Raw genomic sequence first — 17,682 nt, 5'->3', positions numbered from 1 at the left:
AGAATCATGGGATCATGGATGCAGGTTTCTCAAAATCCTAGGTTTAGATACTTCTGACTCCAGCTCTTTCATGTAAACAGCTTGGGAAGTCATCACTTCCATCTTTACAACAAGAAAATAACTGAAAAAAATTATTGATTTTCCTTTTTAAAATGTTTTTCAATTTTTATTCATCTGAGAGAGAGAGAGAGAGAGAGAGGTCTTCTATCTGCTGGTTCACTCCCCAAATGCCTGCAACAGCTGGGGCTGGGTTTGGCTGCAGCCAGGAACCAAGAACGCATTCCAGGTCTCCTATGTGGATGAGAGGGACTCTGGTACTAGATCTATCATTTGCTGTCTTCCAGGTGCATCAGCAGGAAGCTGGACAGGAAACAGAGGCAGGATTTGATCCCTCACACTTAGATATGGGATATAGCATCCCAAGGAGCTGGTATTACGGAGTTGAAATAACAGGGTAAACCACCACCTGAAATCAATAGAGACAGGTGAATATGCAGTATCACTGTCAAGATAAGCCAACCCAGGATAAAAGAAACTAGAGCTTTTAGCTGGAAAGAACATTTAAATGATAGTTTTAATGAATCTCTAGGGACTGAGTGTGGATTAATTTAAGAGTGAGAAACTGGGGACAAAATCTTAGGAGACCCATGATGCTTTAACTTCCAGGGATCTACCAGGTTTTCAAGGTTTGAAGAGATAAAAAATTTCCCCTCATGTCTTGGGTTGGAAAAAAGTAACCATGTCAATAACACACATATTCTCCCTAAGAAATCCCTGTTCTCCAAGAGTAGCCAGAGTCCTACCGACCTGGAAGAAGAGCAATTATTTAACTTCATCCATTTCTAACTTTCTTTTCTAGTACCTAGAAAAGGAGCAGGGAAAGGCTAAAAACACCCTGGAAGCCATGACCTGGGACTTAGGCACACAGAGAGACTGAGAGCTTATCAGAAGCTTATATAACATTTCCCCCTTCCCACACCTTACTGTCACATTAACAAGACATCAGTAAAAAAACACAAAGGTATCCAACTAGTAGAGCTGCAAAATGTGGATCCTATTTAAGGACTTCATGGGGAAAGACAAAGGCATTAGGAAGGAAACAGAAAAAGAACACACGAGGAAACTCAGTGATAAAAATGAAAACAAAATGCAAGAGGAAACTGAAGCCACCAGCAATTACAGCAACAACAAATATTCAATTTGGTCCAGATCCAAGTCAGATTAAAACAAAATCTCATACTATACACCAACTTATCCTTATCATTCTCATTATGCAATATAGAATGCCTGGATTTTAACACAAAATTATAGAGCATAATGAAAAGCAAAAAAAAAAAAAACATTGAAGAGACAAAACAAGCTCAAAACAAGATTCAGATATGAAGAGATTTTGAAAGTATTAGATGGAAATATGTTGAGGGCTCTAATGGAAAAGGTAGGCAGCATGTAAACACAGAAAAGTAGTGTAAGCACAGATGAAAATCTACAACAAATCAAAAGGAAATGCTAGAATTCAAAAACACTGTAACAGAAATGAAAACAGAGGTGAGCATGGTTAAGTTGTATCTCGGAAGGTGTGCATTCCACATTGGTATAATTAATGTACAGCCTTGGCTCCAACTTCTGACTCCAGATTATTGCTAATGTCACTCTTGGAAGCAGCAGGTGGTACCCCAAAAAGTTGAGTCAATGCCACCCATTTGGGAGACCCGGATTGAGTTCCAGCCTCCTCAAATTCTGTTTTAGGCATTAGGAGAGTGAACCAGTAGATGGGAGATTTAGTTGCCTCTCTGTTTCTCTTTGTTCCCAATAAATTAAATAAAAAGAGAAAAACTGTGAGGTTTCTTTAAGGAAACAAAAAAATGAAAAAATTTTTGATGGGTTGATGATTAGATTGGGTGTGGTCAAAGAAAATATCAATTAATTGGAAGATGTGTCAGTAGAATCTTCCCAAACTTAAATACAAAGAAAAAAATGATAAAAAAAAAGACCAGCATATCAAAAATTGCAAAATAGTTTAATGTAAATGTAATTGAAATACCAAAAAAAACTAAAACAACTGATGGAACAGAAGAAAAATTTGAAGTAATAATGTCTTGAGAATTTTTCCAATACATGTAATATCACAATCCAAGAAGCTCAGAAAACAATCAAAAAATTGTAAAAATACACTCTTGGGCATATCATATTCAAACTGCAGAAAACTAAAGACAAAGAGAAAACCTTAAAAGAAATCAAAGGAGGGAAAAAAGTCTCTTATCTTTTGAGGAACAAGATATAAAAAGAGAACAAATTATATCAGGAGTGAAAGAAGGGTCATTGCTACAGATATGAAGGACAGTATAGCATAGCTTTGGCCACAGTGGCCATTTTGGGGGTTAACCAATGGAAGGAAGACCTTTTTCTCTGTCTCTCTCTCTCTCTCACTGTGTAACTCTACCTGTCAAATAAAAAAAAAAAGAAACTAATTCTTTTAAAGGTAAATAATGTATATTTATTATGAAGAACTTAAGCAATTCAGGAAAAAAAGGACAAATCTGTAAACTTCCACACCCCCTCTACTACACCATTAACTAAAGATAGGGAAAAAATAGACAACTAACAACCTATTGGTATGATTTTTAAAAAAATAACAGTGCCAACTTTTAACAATGCCAATTGTTGACAAGGAGCAAGTAGAAATCTCATACATTTATGGCATGGTACAAATTGTACAACCACTTTGAGAAATAGTTCAACTGTTTGGCATTAAGTGAAAGAACATGCACTCTACATAGAATGCCAAAAGCCATTTTAAGCTATTTGTCCAAAAGAAATAGAAATAAATGCTTGCACTTTAGTCTGTGTGTGAATGTTATAGCAGCTGTATTCATAGTCCTGAAAACTGGATGAGCCGGCGCCGTGGCTCAATAGGCTAATCCTCCACCTTGCGGCGCCGGCACACCGGGTTCTAGTCCCGGTTGGGGCGCCGGATTCTGTCCCGGTTGCCCCTCTTCCAGGCCAGCTCTCTGCTATGGCCAGGGAGTGCAGTGGAGGATGGCCCAGGTGCTTGGGCCCTGCACCCCATGGGAGACCAGGAAAAGCACCTGGCTCCTGGCTCCTGCCAGGATCAGCGCGGTGCGCCGGCTGCAGCGGCGGCCATTGGAGGGTGAACCAGCGGCAAAGGAAGACCTTTCTCTCTGTCTCTCTCTCTCACTGTCCACTCTGCCTGTCAAAAAAAAAAAAAAAAAAAAAAAAAAAAAAAAAAAAAAAAAAAAAAAAACTGGGAACAATACAAAATTCCTCAGATGCCAAATGATGAGATAAACAAATTATGGTATCCATACAATAGAATACACACAGCCATAAAGAGGAACAACTGAAGGCCGCCACGTGGGTGCATCTCAAAAGCATTTTGTTAAATACAAAAGTCAGATTCCATCACGCTATTTGATTCAACTTCTGTGACACTCAGTGAAAGGTGAACCTATAGAGAGAAACCTTCTCAGTGTTTTCCCAGAGGGTTACAGTGAGGACAGACTACAAAGAGGCCTCAAAAGTTTTTGAAATGATGGAAATATTTTTGACCATAATCATGGTGGTTATTAACTGACCATACACTTGTTAAAATCCATAGAGTTTTGGCCAGCGCCGCTGCTCACTAGGCTAATCCTCCGCCTGCAGCGCCGACACTCCGGGTTCTAGTCCTGGTCGGGGCGCTAGATTCTGTTCCGGTTGCTCCTCTTCCAGTCCAGCTCTCTGCTGTGGCCAGGGAAGGCAGTGGAGGATGGCCCAGGTACTTGGGCCCTGCACCCACATGGGAGACAAGGAGGAAGCACCTGGCTCCTGGCTTCGGATCGGCACAGCGCGCCGGCAGCAATGCACTGGCCGTAGCAGCTACTTGGGGGGTGAACCAACGGAAAAAGGAAGACCTTTCTCTCTGTCTCTCTCTCTCTCACTGTCTAACTCTGCCTGTCAAAAATAAATAAATAAATAAAATCCATAGAGTTTCATTTTATATCCTGCTACTTTACCAAACTCTTCTGTGAGTTCCAATAGTCTCTTAGTAGAGTTCTTTGGATTCCCTAAATAAAGAATCATATCATCTGCAAAGAGGGATAGTTTGACTTTTTCCTTCCCAGTTTGTATCCCTTTAATTTCTTTTTCTTGTCTAATAACTCTGGCTAAAACTTCCAGAACTATATTGAATAGGAATGGTGAGAGTGGGCATCCCTGTCTGGTGCCAGATCTCTGTGGAAATGCTTCCAACTTTTCCCCATTCAATAAGATGCTGGCCGTGGGTTTTTCATAAATTGCTTTAATTGTATTGAGGAATGCTCCTTATATATCCAATTTACTTAGAGTTTTCATCATGAAAGGGTGTTGCATTTTATCAAATGCTTTCTCTGCATCTATTGGGATAATCATATGGTTACCTAAAATGGGTGAATTTTGCATCTAAAATATGCTCAATGAAACAGAGATCAAGATGTCAATATACTTTTGTGCCACATAATTTATTATTAAGTAAGTTTTACTCAATTTTGCTTGGACTTACTTTTTTTTTTTAATTTATTTGACAGATAGCATTAGACAGTGAGAGAGAGAGACAGAGAGAAAGGTCTTCCTTCTGTTGGTTCACCCCCCAAATGGCCGCCACGGCCGGCACTGTGCCGATCCGAAGCCAGGAGCCAGGTGCTTCCTCCTTGTCTCCCCTACACGTGCAGGGGTCCAAGCACTTGGGCCATCCTCCACTGCCCTCCCAGGTCACAGCAGAGAGCTAGACTGGAAGAGAAGAAACCAGGACTAGAACCCAGTGCCCATATGGGATTGACCAAGGAGTCACAGCGTAGTCTCCTTGGACTTAATTATAGAAGGAAAACAAATTGAGGTGCAATCAAGAAAAGCTGAAATGCTACTCACTTTCCATATCACAGATTTATCATTTGTTAAGGATAAGATAAAACTATGAAAAGTTATAATATTGTTTTTAATCAGGCTGTTTTCATTGAATACATGTAGATTAACTCCTACTACAAAGATAGATTTTAACACTTGAAGCATTCTCCCCATCTTCTCCTGTTTCTCCTCCTGATCTTGTTGATTGTTTTATGTTGTCAAAGTTTATTCTGCTTACATTCTGTTTCATAAAGATAAACTGCACACATTTTTGGGTTAATTTGAAATAATTCTAAGACAATTCTATGCAATCAAGCTCCAAACCATATCTATAGATTTCAAAGTAATTTCAAAATTTATTTAATTTATGTCATTATATGGGTTTTTTCTTTTTTTTTTTTCAATTTCATTGTGAGCACATTAGGAATGGGATTCACAGTTGTAATCCATGAGTTCCCTTAACTCTTAACATTATTAAATATCTGCCTAGTGTATTTACATTTGAAAGACATCATCAAGGGGTTTAATTTTCTTTGTCATAGTTTCTTTCACTAAGAACATTCAACTTCCATCATTGAATGTGTCTAAGGAGAAATTTTCTCTTTTTTTCTCTCTTAGAAATGGTTTCATTTTTTTGTCAGCACTTCTGTGGTATTCCTCATTTTTCCATAAAGTTCAATATGCCAGATGTGTCTTGATATATAGTGTGCTCTTTTAGCTTGGAAATAAAGTATTTCATGTCAAGAAAAATTTCCCTTACCACCTTTGAGTGTTAATTGGCTGAGATTTTAAATGTATGGATGTCAAACATGTAGCATCAGTCTTACCTGTCTTTCACTTTTATTAGCTTGTCTCTGGTGCTTTAATCTCTACATTTTCCATGAGACTTCACTGTGTTTATTGCAAACCATTTTCTCTTTGCAGTTATCAGTTATGTATGTCATGTTTCTTTCTGTTTTCAATTTATTATTAGTTCTTTAACAGTATGATTCATGTCTTCACTTTGTTTCCTTAGGCATATAGTCTTCCTTCTTTTTAATTATGGATTTATTAATTGTGTCCTTGGGATGCTTTTTTTTAAATTGCACAAAGCATATATATGGAATTACATCATGTGGAGAAATATTCTGAGGTAATTTGCAATCTATCTTAGGATACTTGGTTGCTTATGAGGCACTATTAAATGTCTAGTACTAAAGTTCACTCCATTTAATTAAGGTTACATTTACTTGACTATAGTGGGATAGCTGTAGAGTCTATATATCTCCCCCAGATTCATACAAGGCCCTAGACCCTAGCGTCCTTCAGAAAGACAACTTCATAGACTTTTCCCATTTCGTTGTTTCTCCCAAGCAGGTTTTCACCACTTTTAGGAGGAAAAGTATGGAAGGGAATCTCTCTAGATTGGGTGTTTGGTAAGAAAACTGAAGGTTCGGTTAACTCATCAATGCAATGCTTGTGGGTGATGATATTGATTATTTGAGCCAAGGTCTTTTGTACTGTGCATCTCTCTCAAGCTCCTGATTTCCTTTCCTTGTTTTTTACTACCTGACATTTATGAACTTTCTGACATTTATGACCAGAATGGCTTGCAGTAAGTGAGGTCTGTCTATGTAAGTAGATTCCTACATTCCTACTTCCAAGACGCCACCATTGCATTGGATGCTGCTCTCCAAGCCAAGGATTCCTGTCTCTTGAAACACACAGGCAGAACAGCGTGAGCTGTGCTGCTGTTTCAGATGCAAATTATGAGCTCCAGGTTTAAAGAGTCTTTCTTCAACAAGGCTTTGAAGTCAGCACCAGGACTCCTGCTAACAAATCTGCTCAGTTACTATGTTACAAAATAATTTTTAATGAAAGGTAAAGAGGCACTCTGAGAAGGATGCTTCATTGTGCTGATACTTACATGCCTTGGGGAGAGTGAGCACTCTGTGAGAAATGCTCTTCCTTCTAGGAATGTGTCCACACCTTATTCCCAGTTCACTGCACCTGCAGCACAGTAGTCAGATAATTTCTCAGATATGTCCTTCTTTTATTATTTTGACATGATTGTTGGCAAAGTACTTGACTTTCAGTGTTGGGTCAAGCCTCACAGTCAAATTCTGGCAGCTGCTTTTGCCCATAGTTGTTGGAGAGGTCCAACAGCCTTGTCACAAATCTAGAGGTCAATTGCTTGTTTGCACGAGGATCCTGTGGAGGTGCTGGGCCTTGAAGATTAATCTTGCAGAAAATGCAAAAACCCTGAAGATTACACAATGGTCTAATATTATACAGTACAAGCACTCGTCTGTACTTGATAACACAATGATTTTTTTTTCTGGAGACTTACAAAGACCTATGACAAAAAAAATAACAAAATAATTTTCTTTAATCTCATCTCAGCCCAGGGTGTTTTTCTATTTGGCCTAAAAATAAAATAAAAAAAAAACTTATAATTCTTGGAATGGGAAAGTCACATTTTTGGCTTGTTTTACATATGGAACAAGCCAAATGTAAGAGGGAACTTGTAATTAGATTTGAAATCTCAAATACATTTGAAGGGAGAACTATTATCCTACATCATTGCCCTTCTCCCCAAAGCAGACTGAGGCAATAAAAATTGCAGAAAATTGATTGATGTACTTTAAAAATTTCAAAGTTGTAAGAAAAGTTCATGATCATCTCTAGGAAGCACTCAATATTTGTCCAACTTCTTGTTGGTTATAGGAGTTCTAGAGCTGTGGGAAGGAGAACATAGAAGCAGCAGGCCATAGAGCTGCTAAGGTGAGTGAATGTTCCTTCCTGTCCCTCAGCCTTCCACCCACCTCGTAACCACCTGGTATCCTTCTCCCTGGCTTCCAAAGAGTGATTGCTCTGGTCAGCAAGATAAGGAAATGCAATTCCTTGGTCAGCCCCTTGCTGTTAACCAAGTTGAAGACGGATGGAAAGTGAGAGGAGAGGAGATAAGAAAAGAGTGCTTTAGTTAAGTCCATGCTAAACTGTGCAGGCTTCTATCTAACTTACAGATTATATCCTCTTGCTTCCTTGGGAAAATACAACCTCATTTCTTTGCATTGTGCTCAGTCTGTGAACTTGAAGATACTGGGAGTGCAACTTCCAACCAGAGAAGATTCTAGAAGAAGGCTCTTCTCTGCACCAAATATGTGAGCTTCAGTCTCTAGAACATGTTGTATTCACTGGCATCCTGGTGCGGTTGCACCAGAGTAAGGCAGCATCCTGGTCAAGGTAATACAACAGCAGAGCGCTGAGCTGGGTCTGCATATGGAATTTTGTTGAGGAATAGTAGGGTGAGTTCTTATTGCTCTAAAAAGAAAAAGATGCTTTTCAGTCACTTCAGAGCTGTAGAAAAAAAACTATGTAAAGACAACAGCCTGAATACAAAAAAGCAATTATCTTTTATTCATTCACATTCCATTTTGTAAGAGAAAAATTATATGCTGTTGGGCTTGGTACCCTTTTACACATTCAAAAATCAATCAATCAAATAAATTAGGTACTTTGGAATTTTACAGCCAATGCCAAGGACATGCCATAGGGGTTGCTTATGAATTCAGAACTGTTTTTTTCTAAAATATATTGTGTTAAAACATTGCAAAATTATTTTAGGCAATATAAAATAATAAAAATTAATGTCGAAGGAGAAATAATAGCAATTAGGCCGGGGTTTCCTTTGGAAGGGGAAAATTTCATGCAAAGTTTGGCCCTACTACATTTCAAATGTGGTATTGGGATTTCATTTTCAGAAAAGACTTCAATCAGAGTGAAGTCTGCCGAAGCCCCTGGGTGGCCCTGGAGCTCAGTGTGGGGGTAAGTCTTTGCCACATGCTTCCTGATTGCAGTTCATTACTCAGAGTCAATCTCGCTTCCTCAGGCATTTCTAAGGATGGTCCCTGCACTAAAACTCAGAGCCAGTGTAACATGGGCTTAGCAACCAACGCGAAGGCAATGTTTATGCCCCTGTGACTTGTGAACCTTTCCAATTATTTGAGATGCAACTATTCTTTTGTGAATTAATTGTGATTGGCAGATATTTTCACATATATTTTAACCCACATATTTATGTTACTTCATACACTTTCTGTATTTGTTAACACTTTTTTGTGCTCTTCTAATGCAAAGCCCAAAATATATAAACGGAAACACGTTACAATGCTGAAATAATTGCCACCTTTGCAAGAATAAACAGATTATGGGGCCAGTGTTGCGACCCAGCAGGTTAAGTCACTGCTTGCAATAGCTGGCACCTCATATAAGAGTGTTGGTATGAGTCCTGACTGCTTTGCTTCAGTTACAGCTTCCTGCTAACGCACCTGGGAAAGCAAAGGATGATGCGCCAAGCCCTTGGTACCATGTCACCCACTGTCGCTCCCCGTCTTCGTGGAGGAACGACACAGGACCCTGCGCTGTTCTTCTGTCTGCTCGGCCCTCCCCGGGTTTGCTGCTGGTTCTTCCCGGGTTGGCTACTGGTCCTTCCCGGGTTGGCTGCTGGTCCTTCCCGGGTTGGCTACCATCCCTTCCACCTCTGTGGAAGGGCGGTTCCCCCTGGCCACTTTCCCCACTTCCGCAGGGGAGCGGCACACCGCCGGCCAGCTCTCTCGGGGGCTGCACAGGTGTTCCCCTTAGATGCTCCCCTTAGATGTTCCTGGTGCATGTTGTCTCTCTCCTCCTTTATAGTCCTCTTCCACCAATCCCAACTCTGCTACCCACACGCCGAGTACACTGCTCTCCTCCAATCAGGAGCAGGTCCCACAGTTTATTGGTTGAACTGGAGGCAGCTGTGTAGAAGCTGTTTCCCTTCTCAGTGCCATATTGTGGGAAAGCAGATGCATAGAATAAGTCTTAATTCCAGTAACTTAGTCTAGTCCGAGTTGCTCCCAGTTGCTCCCCACAACCCACGTGGGAGACCATGATGGAGTTCTTTGTGGCCATTTGGGGAGTGAACCAGGAGATGAAAGATTCTCTCTCCCTCTCTCCATATCTCTTTCTTCCTGTCTGGCTTTCAAATAAAGAAGTACATAAATAAATCTTTAAAATAAAAGAATAAACTGATTATATTAATATCAATTTTAGTCAAAACAGCATTTTGGTCATATTCTATTTTCTTTTTTAAAAAATTAGCCCCTGTGTGGTTTCAAATGGGAATTATCCTTATTATGCATATGACTATTCATAATTGATACGTTCCTAACTCTTTCTGGTAACAAAGTTTATCTTATGCTCACATGATCTAAGTATTTACTATAGTCATGTCTTCCTTGTTATTTGGTGAGCAACGTTTTGATCATTGAAAAATGTTTCTGGATTCTGTATGGACAGAGTACAAGTATTCTCTGTGTTAATAGAAATAAGGCCATTTTGGTTGTGGAAAAATAGCTATAGAAAAAGAGAAGAGAGAGCAAGAATCCAAAGGAGGGCAAAGGAAAATCTAGTATCATGTTGGACCAAGGATTCCAAGGTGAGGCGACCATGAACGTTTCCTGGAGACAAAATCTGTAAGATTGGCCACGGATTATAAGGAGTAAATAGCTCTCTTAACTGTTTGCAATGCAGCAGCACCGGGCAGGGCCTGTCCTGCAGTAATAACTGTGCTCTCGGAGCTTTAGCTCTGGGAACTAAAGTCATCTGGCTTTTTCCAATAATAAGATAGAACATTAAAAGGAAGAGGAAATTCATAAGGTCAATTGTAGAGACTGAGAATAGAAGCAGGATACAAAACCAGGTGAATAGGAGAAACATGAGCTCCCTACACAATCTTCAGGAAAGGTGGCCAGGATACTGGGTTTCCCATTCTACATGAGATTGTGGTTTGAGTCAATTTTCCTTACATATTAAAGTTCTTAAATGCCTTGAGAAGACCTGAAAAGTTGATATGCGGGTCATGTTACGTCAAAATTCTGAACAAAGGGTAGGCATTTGGTGGTAGGTCAAGCTGCAGCTTAGGACTTCCAAATTCCATATTGGATGCTGGGATGAAGTTCTGTCTCTATTTCTGATTCAAATCCTGCCAAATACTTAGGTTCCTGCCACCCATGCGGCAGACCTGGAAAGAGTCCCAGGATATCAGCTTCTGCCTGTTCCACCCTGGGCTGTTGGGGACATTTAGGGAGTGAACCAAGAGATGAAAGATCTGGCTCTTTGTCTCTCCCTCTCTATTTATCATTCTCCCTTTCAAATGAATACATAGATCTTTTAAAATTTTCCGACAGAATTCCATTCCAGGGAAATATGTAAATTTGTAATGGCAAGGAGATTCTCATACTAATCTGGATCAGAGTGCACTGCATGAAGGAACTCCATGGCAAAGACTGAAGTCCGAGGCAAATGAAAGGGAGAAGTTGTTATTCAAGCTCTGGGACCAGTTTGCTCCAATGAATGTCATTATGTACTCATTAAAATTTGAGGATGTACAGGAATCCTACCTTCCTTCCATTTTGCTTTTGCTAAACCTAAAGTGCCCATTACTTAGGAATATGAAATACTTGGTTTTTGGTTAAATTATGTTCCTATTACTGCCATGTTTTGCCTTTTGTGAGTCCTGCTCACATAAGACTATTAGCCATGTGACAGAGGACAGACACATTACTAACCTATCTAAGTCTTAGTATCCTCATCTACAAAATGTTATACTAACATTACAATCAAATAACTATTGGTAGTATTAGATGTGAAAAGTACATAATCAGGACTTCTGGTTTAGCAATGACATGTAATACATTTTCATCTACTTCCTTTTTTACCCAGGAATCATGAGTAAAATTCTCCAAGGCCATGTACTAGCTAAATATCAATCACCACAGCTGGGGATGGGAAGTGAGGGCCAGGGATGAGGAAGGGGAGAGCAACCGTGAGTAGTTCACATGTCCTAGACTATGGCTTGGCTTGGAGGGGTTTGAAAACAAGAAAAGTCTGAGATGTTCAGGCTAAATAATTAAAAGCTATGGGTCTAACCATGAATCCCAGAAAGCCATTTTTGAAGTGAACCAGCAGGTGGAAGATTCTTTCTCTTTCTCTCATTTGTGTGTGTGTGTGTGTGTGTGTCTCCCTCTCTCTACGTAACTCTACCTTACAAATAAATAAATACATGTTTAAAAACATGAGTAGGGGAAGTGTCCATAGGTTAGAAGCATAGAACCTGAGGAAAGCATCACAGGTAGTCCAATGTGGCTGCAGAAGACATGCTCCGACCATGCCAAGGTCATGGTGAGAGGTTGCAGGGATGGGGAATTTCTGAAGAATCCATAAATGTGCCCTGGGAAACAAAAGGTAGCAATTCTGTCTGCTGCATCCAGACAGTACCAGTGTCCAGTTCCCAGTTATCCCCAAAACTAACACCATTGTTGCTGTTACCACCTGCCTCCCTATCTTAGAGTGTGCAGTTCTTTTAAATTAAATCTACATCATGGATTCCTTCAGTCATGGTCCCAATAAGAAACAGATGGCACTCTCAAAACAGTATAATTGGAGAAGGGTTTATTTACAACAGGGCTGTTTACAAAGATGTGGGTGGAGAAGAACCACAAGAGAGCAACGTAAGCCTGCGGCTGGTAACAGCTGTATAGTGAAAACTCCAGTAAAAGCAAGGGAGAGTGCCATGACTGGGACTCTGAGCAGAGAGTTATGCAGAATAAACTGCTATGGGGCACAGCCAGCTAGAGGCAACCTCTCAGGCTGGATGCCAGAAGAATAAATCCCCTAACACGACCTTTCCTAACTTGATCTGACCACGGGCTCCAGAGTGAAGCCAGAAGACACTGAAACTCATTTATGTAAATCTATAGAGGTAAGCCAACAATATTTAGTAGCATTACAAACTTTCACTATGTGGTATTTCATCATCCTATTTAGATGGTTTGCAACTTCTATTACAACTTCCTTTATCCAAAGATTATTTATAAATAAATATCTAAATTTTCAGATATGTAACTTTTTGGCTATCTTTTTGTAATTAATTGTGTCAATTTTTCTGGTATTAAAGTCTGAAAATATAATTATTATATAATTTTTATTATTGTTGAGTCTTTTGTAACCTAACAAAACTTTAGTATGAACATATTTGATATGTGGTAAGTAAGACTATATAATTTATAAGCATTGATTACAGATATGTGTATTAAATCCAGCTTATTAATTCATTCAAATATTTGTATATTCTGGCTTTTTTCTTTATTTTTATGATTTTATTTAGATAAACTCAATATTTCTCCTTGTATCTTATTTACTTTTATTGTTCAGGAAAATATTTTATTTACAAACAGATAGTTGAAACTGACTTGACCAATTTTATTTATTTATAGACTTATTTTATTTATTTGAAAGGCAAAGTGACAGAGAGAGAGGAAGAGACAGAGAAAAAGAAGAGAGAGATCTTCCATCTGTATGTTCACTCTCTTAATGGCAGCAAAGGCCAGAGCTGAGCCTGTCTAAAGCCAGGATTCAAGAACTTTTTCCAGGTCTCCCACATGGATGGCAGGGCCCAAGCATTTGGGCATTTGGGTCATCTTCCACTGGTTTCCCAGGCACATTAGCAGAGAGCTGGATTGGGATTGGAGCAGCTGGAACTTGAACTGGCACCCATATGGGATGCTGGCTTTTCAGGTTGTGGCTTTACCTAATATGCCAAAATGCTGGCCCTTCAATGTTTTTCTAAAATTTTTATTTCACTTTCATTTTTTCTAATAGCTTGGCTGTTGTTGAAACTCTAAATTCAAAGTTATTTTATCCTAGCTCTTGGATAAATAGATAAATATCATTCCCTTCTTCCCCTTTTTTGGTATCTTCATGCAATTTTTTGTATGATTATGTAAGTAATCTGCTCTAAGTAATTACTCTGTTGATTTTAATATGTTTTAAGAGTTTTCTTTTATAAGTTCTATCATGTTTTGATACAGAATTTTATTTTAATATTTTGCAGTGTTGTCTACTCTCAATGCCAGAAAAATATCATCCATTTTTTAAAAATGATGCATCTGTCCCATTTTTCTTTTTTTTATAGAAAACCTATTCTTTCAATTTTGATTTCACTCATTCTATATCCATCATCTATGTCTTTTGAATTCTCTGATATTTGTTATTATTAGCTAGTATATTCTGTGTAGTTTCTTCATGTTTATCTTCTATTTCACTAATTCTCTCTGTAGTTATTTTTTCCTGTTATTTATCCTGTTCATTTACTTCTTTTTCAATGACCAATAACTTAATTTGGATATTTTATAAATTTGCTTTTGCCCCCATGGGATCATATTCTTCCATTATAGTTTTTATTTTCTCTTTTGTCTGTAATCATCACATTTAATATACTTATTTTATGATCTCTTTTAAATATTCTATTATCACATGTTCTAGTTTTCCTGTTCATTTCTGCTCTTTCTCATGATTGATCAATGACTTGGGTGATTGGGTTTTATTGCATCTTCCTTGGAACTCATTTTTCCATTGAAGCCTCCTTTCTTGATGGTGCTCTTATAGAAAAAATGTTTTCTTCTTTCATGGGATATATCTTCAATTAAGATAAATCTTTAGGTACTTGCTATTTGTGATTCTTGGATTAAGTTGGTAGTAAAAATTCAGATCTTGTTTCTCTACCACTGTCTCAGGATAGACTTTTTCTAGCCTGGTTTTCATAGAGGGAGCAAATCTTCCAGACTCATCTTTATGCAGACCCCTCAAATATGGGTCTTTATCTTAAATGAGCTCAAGGCCATATCTCTCTTTCCAACATGGACATTACAGTGCTAATAGCTAGATATTTGGTGTATATTCTCATGTAATGTAATGACCTCCTTAGCATTAGTCAGATGAGGCTCTGGCGTTGACTTTATTGCTTAACAGCATGAGGATTTTCCTTTCTTTTACTGAGATTTATTACACTAGAAACACTTTGTTATGCTATATCCTGTATTTCTGAGTGCTGAAAGAGAAGACAGGTGCACATTCCAACTTGAGCCACAGTAATACCTTCTCTTAATATATTTGACAACTTTGAGAGGAAGGGATATTTTTAATGTTCTTTATAAAGCCTCATGGAATACCTACAACATGCAATGTTCTAAATTCTGGGAATAAAGAGGTGACAAAGATGTAGTCCATGATCTCACTGACATATGAATAATCATTATAATTGCTATGACCTGAATGTTTGTGCTCTTTCAAACTTCATATGTTGAAGCCTAATCCCAAATGTGATGGTATTAGCAGATGGAGCACTTGGGAGGTGATTAGTTTATGTGGTTACTAACCTTTTTAGGGAGGCTTTGGAGAGCTGCTTTGCCACTTCTACTGTGTGAAGACTCACTTAGAAGGTGCCAATTATGAATCAGAAAGTTGACCCTTGCTGGACACCAAATATGTTGGAACCTTGACCTTGGAGTACTCAGCCTCCAGAACTGTGGGAAACATTTATGTTGTTTCTAAGCCAACCAGTCTATGGCATTCTGCTATAGCAGCTTGAAAGGATTTAGATAGCAATTAAAGGTGAGAATTTCTAAAATAGAGATATGAATAAAATGATGCTAGAGTACATAAGAAAGCATTTGCTCCTTCTTTTTCTTTGAGGGCAGAATTGACGTTCCAAGTGCTGACAATGACTTTCCTGATCTCAAGAAGGCATTGAAAACAAAACCAGGATACACGATCTAGTTTATAATCCAAAATCTCATGGTTTTTTTTTTTTTTTTTTTTTTTTTTTTTTACAGGCAGAGTGGACAGTGAGAGAGAGAGACAGAGAGAAATGTCTTCCTTTGCCGTTGGTTCACCCTCCAATGGCTGCCACGGCCAGCGCACGGCGCTGATCCGAAGCCAGGAGTCAGGTGCTTCTCCTGGTCTCCCATGGAGTACAGGGCCCAAGGACTTGGGCCATCCTCCACTGCACTCCCTGGCCACAGCAGAGAGCTGGCCTGGAAGAGGGGCAACTGGGACAGAATCTGGCGCCCCAACCAGGACTAGAACCCAGGGTGCCAGCACCGCAAGGTGGAGGATTAGCCTAGTGAGCCACGGTGCCGGCCAGATCTCATGGTTTTTAAAAGTAGAAATGGCTACAACAGTATCAATATAAGGGTGACATCATTACAGTGAAAGAATCAACTTAGTGTGCTGGTTGTGTATCAGATTTGTGATGAGTAGCCGTTTAGTAATGAAATAATCTTCACAGGATCTCATAGCCCTTAGCCTCTCTCCATTTAAGAATTTATATCTACCTATAATCTATCTATCTATCTATCTATCTATCTATCTATCTATCTATCTATCTATCATGTATCTATTTATCTTGAAGCCAGAGCTGTCTCTTGCTTCTGCTGCCTAGGACCTGTGACAGAGAACTCAAGAGCTAAATGCAGAGAAGTTGTAAATCAGAAGTTGGGGCTCCAAAAAGTCTGAGATCATAGAAAACAGCAGAAAATAAGGCCAAGTAAAATAAGAATTTAATTTCAGAGTAGAAGCATGACAGAGTTTTATACTAAGAAGAAGAAATGGAGACAATATCAGGGACACTTGAAGCTCACAAAGCAGGGACATCACGTTGAAACCAACTCAAGAACAGCCCCTAGCCCCTAGCCTCCTGCAGTTCCCTCCTATTGAACAGCTACACTTTTCAGAGACCTTGCCTTAATTTCTCACCCAGTTGTAGCCTACAAATTTTTCTTTCTTTTTTTCTTTTCTTTTTTTTTTTTTTTGACAGGCAGAGTGGACAGTGAGAGAGAGACAGAGAGAAAGGTCTTCCTTTGCCGTTGGTTCACCCTCCAATGGCCGCTGCGGCCAGCGCGCTGCGGCCGGCGTACCGCGCTGATCCGATGGCAGGAGCCAGGTACTTATCCTGGTCTCCTATGGGGTGCAGGGCCCAAGCACCTGGGCCATCCTCCACTGCACTCCCTGGCCACAGCAGAGAGCTGGCCTGGAAGAGGGGCAACCGGGACAGAATCCGGTGCCCCGACCGGGACTAGAACCCGGTGTGCTGGCACCGCAAGGCGGAGGATTAGCCTAGTGAGCTGCTGCACCGGCCGCCTTCAAATTTTTCAAGAACATTTTTTATTAAAAATTTTTTTTCTCTTTTAGTGCCAATTTTCTCATGTATGTATGTGTGTGATTTTGATATGGCAAATGAAAGCCACTGAGTGTTTCATCTGATATTAATCTGAAGCAAATGCAAAAACAGAGGGTCAAGCAGATTTGCTACCATGGTGATGTTTTATAGCTAATTTGATTGATTGAATAGGAAGAAATGTTAGGAAAATCTTAAGTATTCACTTGGGCTGATGTGTCTGATGGCTCCTATCAATGTAGTGCCCTGTTCATTTCAAAAAATAATACATGTATAGAAAAAAGTCTGCCTTGGGGGTCTGTAGCTATCTGTATGACCAAACTCAGTTCAATAGTTCAACTTTGGCTGATTGTCAAGTTTCAAAAACTTGCCCACTGATGTTGTTTATGGGGTTCTCAAAGAATTTTAGTTTTCTTAACATTTCCAGTCCCCACTGTTGAATACAACTCTATCAGCTAATAATTTATCTGTTGACAGTTATACGAGATAGGAATGTAGATCAAAGAAGAGGAGTTTTTCAGAAAAAGACAAAATAAGACACTGAAAGGAGAAGCAATGGGCATTATGTTTTATATCCACCATGACTTGTGTGTACTGAGTTCATGTCTTCAGCTCAGCTCTCTCATTTACTCCAGGTATATGTACTCCACTTACTGGACACTCTATCTGCTGGGTAGTACATATTTTCTTCCAACTCAGTACGTCCAGAATTGAATTTATTACCTTGTTACACATCCCCATATGTCTTTTCTTCTCGTATTCCTTAAATG

The 17,682-nt window shown here is 39.2% G+C and overlaps 1 long non-coding RNA gene across 1 annotated transcript in view; it reads left to right on the top strand.

The window, feature by feature from the left end:
• The window catches only part of LOC103352227 (uncharacterized), a 102,996-nt gene extending 90,008 nt beyond the window's left edge, over nt 1-12,988 (top strand). Inside the window, exons 2-4 of the long non-coding RNA XR_519730.5 lie at nt 7,585-7,641; nt 8,622-8,685; nt 9,167-12,988. This is a non-coding gene — a long non-coding RNA (uncharacterized LOC103352227). The remainder of the gene's footprint in view (nt 1-7,584; nt 7,642-8,621; nt 8,686-9,166) is intronic.
• The last annotated feature ends 4,694 nt before the right edge of the window (nt 12,989-17,682 follow it).

This window comes from Oryctolagus cuniculus, chromosome 5 (genome assembly GCF_051225735.1).
Source record: "Oryctolagus cuniculus isolate XC-2025 breed Fujian yellow rabbit chromosome 5, ASM5122573v1, whole genome shotgun sequence".
NCBI lineage: Eukaryota > Metazoa > Chordata > Mammalia > Lagomorpha > Leporidae > Oryctolagus > Oryctolagus cuniculus.
Note: the sequence above shows the minus strand (reverse complement) of the source record. Positions and strands in the feature narration are given on the sequence as shown.